At 33.1% G+C, this 9,413-nt stretch overlaps 1 pseudogene; it reads right to left on the bottom strand.

Moving 5' to 3' along the window:
- Positions 1-2,809: 2,809 nt before the first annotated feature.
- LOC120136530 lies at positions 2,810-4,814 on the bottom strand (annotated as a pseudogene).
- Between the last annotated feature and the right edge of the window lie 4,599 nt (positions 4,815-9,413).

Below are 9,413 nucleotides of genomic sequence, written 5' to 3'. Positions count from 1 at the left end.
TTGATTCTCTCACTTCAACTCGGTTTTGTGCAGGTGCAAAGAAGGATGGTAGTATCCACTTCTTTCGTCGAACGATAATGCATATGCAACTGGTCAGCGAAAGCGCTGGAAAATCCACAATCTAGATAACACGAATGAGGAGCATGTTCGTTGGCATAAGACTGGAAAGACAAAACCTGTAATAGAAAAAGGAGTTCATAAGGGGTGAAAGATCATGGTTCTCTATAAAAGTTCGAAGAAAGGGTGCAAACCCAAAAAGTCGAATTGGGTAATGCATCAGTATCATCTTGGGATGAAGAAGCGGAGCATGACGGGAATATGTGGTTTCAAAGATTTCCTATCAACAGCAAAAACAAACTGAGAAGAACGATGACCTCCCGATAACTGAAGAACCGGATAACTTGATGATTCACACTAGTCCAAGGACCCCAAAACAGTCGCTCCTAATCCACCTCGGCCATGTAAGTCGATGCTATATGATGACATTGAAGAAAATATGCACCAGGTATTATCTGTCTTTATCAAACTATTGATGATATACAGCTTTGATTTCGTCACACAGCACACACATATATCAGTGTGCATTGAATGAACCTCTTATTCTCCGCTCGGATGAAACAGATAATCGACATTGAAATGAACCGAATAACAAAGCATGATGAATGCCAAACTCTTGCATCATAATAGACTTGAAGTGAATCATGTTTGCTATAAATTGTATACTATGAATTTCGTTTGATCTTCATCGAAGTTCGTTTTGATGAATTAGGAAGCAAAATTTGCTGTAGAAGGATCTCATCTACCTAAAGATTCTGTTCAATGTGAGGATAATTCGGACTATCCGGCATGGCTGGCTGCGGAATCTCAGACTGCCGAAAATTCTGATATTAATGGCTTGGATGATTTTCTGCTTTGCAATGAGCTTTTGGATTCGTCTTCTCTGCTAACAAGTTCAGTAAAGAACCGAGTCTCTAATGCTGATGGTACAAATGAGACGAAATGAAATAACAATGTAGCTTGCAGACTTTCTGAGCTCGAGAACTTGGAGTTCGATACACCGCCTGAGTACAACTAGGTGTAAGCTTCTTTTCCTACGTCAATTTGTTTGCCTCTCGAGATTTCATCATGCAATTATCTCGCATCGAATTTTCCTGCAGGATCTACTATTTGGCTCTCAGGAAAGCATTCTTTCGTGGCTAGACCGATTGTGATGAACTAATATGATGCAGAATCTGCATCCCCGTTGGCAAAAGTCCAAGTTTTGAGCCCGTCTACCGTCACCGAAGTTGTTTCCACGTCGAGCACTTCATAGGGCTAGACAACATTTGTTTTGCTTTCGTGGACATAGCAATTTTGTTCGTTCTCGGTTTCTTCATTCAAAGCTGTTTGACGCTTGTTTCATCCCGCGGCTTCCAGTTCGAAGCTTTTATTATAGGTTTAAATGCACAAAAGGTGAAGCGGAAGGTGCCCGGTTTCCAAATGAAGGGCCGGCTGGTTGAGGCAGAGCACTCAAGGTCATGTTATGAGGAAAGATTGAAATGTGGTTTCTATGGAACCAACATACAGTGTTTCGCAAATAACATGGAATTCTAATATGTTTCGCTGCTACAAGTAAGAAACAGAAACATTTGGTGTTGTATTGCATTATTACAATCTCTGCTACATGTAAGAAACCTTGTTTTTGGATAAATCCCTTGTAATATATACAATGAAAGCAGCGAGCTGCTACAAGAAACAAGAACCCACAAACGAAAACACGACGCTCAATCAAGAAGACCCCAATCTATACAAAGTTTAGAATTCACAAAGCCAACTCTATTTATGTTTTTCCTATACAACTTAAATCTAACAATCTCCTTAGTCGAATAAAAAATGTCTTCCCCCCTCGCTAAGTTACCATAAATCCTCCTATTCCTTTCCTCCCATACAAGATAAAGAAATACACTCAAAGCTAATTTAAGAGTAATAACAAGGAGAGACACTCGAAGCTAGTTTAAGAGTAATAACAACGAGATACTTACCCCTAAAGAGTATTAACCGCCATGCCAACTCATGTGCAGACGATCCAACAGTTCTAACCGGACCACACAAGCCAAGAATTCTATTCCAAATTCCAACTGAGAATGGACATTCGAAAAAGAGATGGTCTCAAGATTCGACAGCCCCATCGCAAAGCACGCAACGCTCGCTCACTGTCAACCCCATTTCCCGCCCAAACTTTTTTAATGTTTCAATTTCTTTGAACTTTTAAATGATTTTGGGGATATTATTCATTCAAAATTTTGAAGACCAATTCAAAATGAGAGTCATAGTTTATGGATGAATTTAGAATGCTTATATTTAAGGATAAATTTAGAATGAGTTGTAATTTAAGAATGAAATTAGAATATTTAAAAGTTTAATGATCAACCTAAAATGAGGATCATAGCTGAAGTACGTATTGTGAAATTAACTTAATAAATCTATGCTTTATTCAAAAAAGAAAGATGCCATGGGACCTTGATATTGGTTGGTTTATGGTTGCAGTTTAAGCATAAGAGGCTGACTCAATCCACAGCCACAAATCCACCTGCCCATTCATCACTCATTATCAACAAATCCAATCTCTCTCTCTAATATATATATATATATATCAATCGTAGAAAAACTTAAAGATACGGGTAGTTTTACGCTGTGCAAGTGGATACTTCAGAATTAAGATCAATGGAAGAACCAAAAGTAGTGCAGTAAAATGATACAAATTCAACCAAGTTGATGTCAGTACCATTCTGTAATATATGAAGAAATGAAACAATAAGAACAAAAGTTCCCACCAAGGAAAAATCTGGGAAATTCTCATTCTCTATTCATTTATGCAATCCGGGGATATGTCATACCATTAGGATGTTGTTAAAGCTTTCGAAAAACCGATAATCTACCTCTTTCGGATTCAAAAACCAGATATGCTACTTCAATAAGGACATGGATTTTTCCCCTTACAATCACAGATCCATTTGTTGGATAAATAGTATGATTCTACCAATGCTACACCAATAGCCATTGAATTGTCGAAAGCAGCCCCTTTTCCGGTACCGGTAAAACTTGTAATCAAAAACTTTTATAGCATGTTGTCTTTCTGGACTCAGCCATGTTTCTCACGCAGTTACCGGGTAAAAGATACTTGTATTTCTCCGCATTGTTCAACAAATACGCAGGAAGATGGACCGCTGAATACGAGTGAGGGATAGGTCCCATCTTCCCGATTATCTCCTTGAATGTGTATTCTTCGGGAATCATGTCAAACAGGTTAGCCCCTCTGCATATGTCCTGAATCCTCTTGGGGTTCAAGAAGTGAGCGAATCTCACTCGATCGGTGTGGCTGTAAGCTTTCATCTTGAATATGAAGTCGCTAATATACCGAAAGCAAAAGCTACAATGCCACCCTGCATCTGCTAAGAGGAGATCAGATTGACGGAAATGAGCATATCTGGTTTTCCCCTTCTTGTACCTGTGAACCGAGGCTCTCCAGCTTTTGTGGTCGATGAGATATTCAAAAGAATACAAATAGTTCGCATCTGAAGATGAAGTATAGATGGTATATCATCACACCATCTCAATAGATTAATCGTATGCGCACTGGGGATCTCGTCTACATCGGACATTATCAATAAATCATCTTCTATACCTGCAAGTCTGAGAAGCTGGTCCAATGCAACTCTTTGATATGCCTCCTCTACAAAGGATTTTCACCCTTCCTGAATCTCCCACCAATGGTCCCATATGTCAAGCGAGGCTCGATAAATCTATATGCTCACTGCTGCGAGCAAACCTCAACGGTTTCGGTAAGCCAGTAAAAGTCGAGTTGGACTCGAGAAGCACGAATTGTGTAATATACGGATACAATTCGTTCCAACGAATTGTGAGCATGTCTATCTCATTGCTAAACAACACCGCATCGAAGACTCGTCGAGGGTACTCGCGGACTTTCCAACCGTGGAGATGGCAGAGCGTATCCATAGTGACATTCTCATGATAATAGTGAGGGAGTTCGGTAAAAGGTTTAGGAGGTGATTCCCATAGTGGTCTCAGGAAATAAGTGATCTTCTGTCCGTGCAAATATAGGCCGAAAATCGACGGCGGGACTACGATGAACAGGAAAATGTAAGTCCTGATATCGGACCCCCGCAACATACACCGCAATCTCGATACGGTCACCGCAACACGGGACGCCTGCGGCCGATTAGAAAATGAAAAAACCATTAGAGATATACAGGTTTAAACACAAGCCCCTGAAAATTTCAAATTCTATTCTCTATTTCGCCTCCTAAAATTTTATAAATTTGCTTCCTAATATAAAATTTTGCCATCGCACAAAAATTACATCATTTTCTTTCCAATCCTTGCAAATACATTGCCAATCAATCGCTTCAAGGAAATGAAAGGGGGGAAACATTAGTCCCCTAAAAGAGATTTTCATTTTTCAATGAATCTCAAACAAACCATCAGATAAGGATCAACAAAAACCCAGAAATCAAAACCAAACAGGAAACATTTTTCTCGAGAAAATATGATGGAAAAAACAGAGCAAACAAATTGAAATAAAAAACAATTACCTGCCCACAAACGTTGTCGCAAAGATCATCAGTCTTCTTGAAATTATTGTACCCATCAGACATGACTAGAAACCCCACGAAAATTATCACTTTCTAATCACTAAATTGTTTCCCAGAATTCAGATTCAAAGTCGTCCACATCAAAAGATCAAACTTTTGAAGAAAATAAAATCTAGAAAAACGAAAACCCAGAAAATCAAAGGTGTCTCATTTCTCTCTTCCTCTTCTTCTTCTTCTTCTTCTTCGTAACGTCAATTATAATAGCCGTTTGGTGGTTCTTCGCTCTTTCACCAACATAGAGATGAATTTATTTATAACCCCCAAATACCAAAAATAAATGAATAAATAAACTATGATTAAAACAACTATATAATATTAGTAAACTTTCGATAATTTTAATTTATAGTGTCATTTTAATTAGAAAAAATACTGTTTAATATAGGGGTATTTTTTAGTTTTTCATTTTTAAGAATAGTGGGTGAAAATTTAAATTCTTTATTAAATTAAATTTTAATGGGTGGAAATTTTAGTTTTTTTTAATAAAAAAATTAACTAATTAAAATTTGTTTTTATAATGTAATTAAAATTTAGAAAATACATTGACACTTTCCTAAGTAAAAGAATAAAATGATTTATTATTATAATTCTTATTTATTATTATTATACATCATAAAGGGTAAACTACATTAGATACCACCAAACTTTAGGTATTGTATCATTTATACCACTGAACTTTCAATTTTTCCAATTATAGCATTGAACTTTAATTTTTGTTTCAATTATACTAATGAACCCTTAAATCATTAACGACACCAAAATGACGTCGTTATGTGACTGTTAACTATTTAATGTCTCAGTTGTATAATTGAAACGAAAATTAAAGTTTAATATTATAATTGACAAAATTAAAAGTTCAATAGTATAAACGATATAATGCCTAAAGTTCGATGATATTTGATGTAGTTTACTCTTCATAAAATAGTGTTGCTGAAAATTTCAAAAGATAGGGGTGGAAGTGTAATTTAAGTATGTAATTTATTTCGTGGAAGACAAATGCTGATCTGTCAACGTATGCAGTTGCCAATTAAAACTGGTTAAAAATTGAAATCCTCTACGAGATTTCTTTGCCAAAATGTCCTTAGAAAAATGGGAAAATCACTTTTGTTTGTTGAGAATATTTTATATTTGGCTTAAGGGTATTTATTTAATCGATCTAAATTAGTTCTCAATATTTATATAAATGATTATTTTTTTCTATTTTTTAGAACATTTTAACTTTTAACATTTTAATTTTTGATTAAATTAGTTTATTGGATGAAAATTATAAATTGATTAAATGCCAATATTTGTTTTTGATGTGTCATTGTTACATGTATTTATTTGATGATATAGTATGTATCACGTCAATCAAAATGATGATATAATATCTATCACATCATTTAAATTAATGATGTGATGTGTGACAAGTTATATAAAATTACGAATTGATATATGTCAAGTCACCCAAAATTAATGTATAATATATTTCACATCACTAATTAAACATATGTTAAAATATTATGTTAGTAACATATGTTGATCATTAGTCAACTAATGATTTTCATTCAATAAGGATTATTTTGATCAAAAAATGAAATGTTGGAACTAAAATATTTCAAAAATAAAAGGGACAAAGTGATCATTTGTGCAAACGTCTAGGAGACTAATTTGTCATTATGACCATACAAAAATTTCGACGTTTTCTCAAATTCTATAATTGCATTAATATTGTCATATAACAAATAAAAAATCATCGATCGTTATAACGTTGATGTGGTGTTCCATGATGATGGTATGATAATTTATTTTACTAACATGATGATTGATATGTAAATGATGATGTGACATATAAATTTAATTATTTTTTTAGAAAGTATTTAAATGAAAAATATTAAAATATAAAATTTATAGGCTTTAAGGGTGAGAAAAGCCCATGTGCTTTAAAATTTTTGACTTAAGCTGTCGCGACCGTCTTTTAGGTGGGCCCGAAATTGAGCTTCGACTTGAGTGAAATGGTTTAGAGTCGCCATCGATCATTTTAAAAACATTTAGGTATATCAGACACCATCTTACCTGATATGCATTTTACTAGAAATGTGTCAGGTTCGGGAGTCGGTTACAGTCAAGGAAGGATTAGCACCCTTATACTGCCCTTTCGGTACCAATTAATTTGTCGGTTGTCTTAATCGCGAAAATTAAAAATTTAAATTAGAATTTAAAAAACTTGATTCGAATTGCTTACCTTCGATTGATAAAAAAATTACCCTAAAAGGTCAAGAATATTGTTAATTGTAAAATAAAAACAAATATGAAAAAGGGAAAATATAATAATAATAATAAATAAAAATAAATAGAGATAAATAAAATTTAGTAACAAAAAGAATAAAGTAAAATAAAAAAGGAATAAAAAATAAAAAGGTTAAATTTTGAAATAAAAAAATAAAAAAGGAAAAATGTTAAGAAAATAAATATTAACAAAAAAACCGAAAATAAATAAATAAAAAAAAGATCAAAATGCAAAAAATTAAAATAACAATGGCTAAATCAAAAAAATAATAATGGCTAAATTAAAACATGCATAAATTCCTAGGTCATTTTCGAATAAAACATAAATTAGTGACTAAACTGTAAACATAATAAATTTGAAATCCAAATTAAAATATTGAAAATTAAATTCAATGGCTAAAATGTAAAATTACAAATTATAGGGACCGTATACGAGGTTTGCCCATTCTCAAAATTACACAGAGGCCCTCCCAAAACGACGTCGTTCGGGAGGGGTACTATACCCGAAATTCGGCCCAAATGCCCCCAATGCCTATCATTTTCCATTTCCCCTTCTCTCTCTAGAGAGTCCCCACCTGAGGGATAGTTGGTCACCGCTGGCCGCCGTCGGTAACCACCGCCATCACCGGTGGCCGAAAAAATAAAAACCACCCAAATGAATCCTCTCACCCTCGTAAACTCAGATCTGAGGCCAAAAAACCCAAAATCTACTTCTACCGACGTAGATCTAAGAAAAACCTTTCGATTTTTCTACCTTGGTTCGGCGACTCTTTACTTTCCGACGATCGACGCTTCTCCTTCCTCTTTTGCGAGTGGTTGCGCTTGTTATTGCTGTTTTCCCCCTGTATTTTTGGGTGTGTTGTCGCTTGGTTTTGCTTCGGTGTTTGGCTATTGTGGTTGTTTTTGGTTTTGCTTCGATTGAGATCATTGTTTGTTTGGCATCGCTGTTGATCGATGTTCTATGGTTTGTGTTCGATTGTGTTTTGTCCCGTTGCTTGGCCTCACGTTTTGAGCCCCGAAATAAGAGGATTCGTGGCCGTTGTGAAACCGGTCATCCCAAGATGGGTCATTCATGAGATATCGGTCGACTGTTTCGCGCTTGACTCTGTTGGTTGTTGGCGCGTGGTCCTCACGCGCATTGCTTGTGCGGCGCCTGACTAAGTGTAAAAAAAACCCTAGATCCTTGCTGGGCTTCTCGGGTTGGCTGGCTGGGTCAGGCCAACCTACCCGATTGGGCTTCCCCTTGGACTGTTTGAACCCATATTGGACCTGAAAAATAAAAATAAATAATAAGTAATAAATAAAAATAAAATAAATAATAAATAAATAAATATAAATATAATAAAAAAACATTTTTAAAACTATATATTATATGCTTTTTTTTTAAAAATTGTTTTCAAAACCATAGAATATATGTTTTCAAAAACATTTTAAAACTATAATATATATATATATATATATTTCAAAATGTTTTAAAACTATATATATATTTTTAAAATGTTTTAAAAACTATATATATATATATTTTCAAAATGTTTTAAAAACTATATATTATATAAGTTTTCAAAAAAGTTTTTAAAAACTATATATATAATTTTTCAAAATGATTTAAAAATTATATATTATATATATTTTTCAAAATGTTTTAAAAATTATATTATATATATTTTTCAAAAACGATTGTTTTTAAAAAAAACAAAAAAATTTCAAAATATATATAAATAAATTAAAATTTCGGACGAAAATTAGTGTTTACACAAGCCCTTAACTTTTTTCACTCAATTAAGCTTGAGCTGGTAAACTTAATTAATACGACCTTTTGACAGATGGGAAGTGTCGTTGATCATTATAGTATGGTATATAATGTTGATCTAACGAGTCATATGTGTTGATGATGTGAAAGGGATCTAATTGATTTTTTAAAAAAGTTTGAGTTGTATTTTTATAAAGTTTGAAAATTTATTTAACTTTTAAACAAAGATATTATTTAGAATTTAAGCTATTAAAATTATTGAAGAACATTAAAAATAAAACACTATTTAAAAGATATCATAAATTATAAAATAATAATTATTAAAAGCTTAAAAATATTTATAAATTAAACACTTTAATTGGAATTTATTATTGTTGTTTCTTTTCAACATGACCATATTGATAATCAGTTTGCACTTTGTAGGAGGTAAAATATTCATTGTTTTTTTTAATTAATCCAGGGTAAATTCAAGGTAGTATCTATTAAAAAACAATTCTTAATTATTTGAAATTTAATGCTCACACTTATGACATTCATAGTACTCAAACTCAAAACTTTAAGAAATAACAATAATTTCTTTATCATTAAAATGCAATAAAATATTCATTGTAAATGTATGAAAATAACTCTTGGTCTATAAGGTAAAATTAAACGTGTATTGGTTTTTCCATATTACTTTATTTGGAAAAACAATAATAGTAAAGAATGATGTAAATTTGCCTTTTGAATGGAATCCATGCAAA

The sequence above is a fragment of the Hibiscus syriacus genome, unplaced genomic scaffold, assembly GCF_006381635.1.
Source record: "Hibiscus syriacus cultivar Baekdansim isolate YM2019G1 unplaced genomic scaffold, ASM638163v2 tig00110633_pilon, whole genome shotgun sequence".
In the NCBI taxonomy this organism is placed as follows: domain Eukaryota; kingdom Viridiplantae; phylum Streptophyta; class Magnoliopsida; order Malvales; family Malvaceae; genus Hibiscus; species Hibiscus syriacus.
The sequence above is the reverse complement of the archived record's forward strand: the minus strand, read 5'-3'. Positions and strand labels throughout refer to the sequence as shown.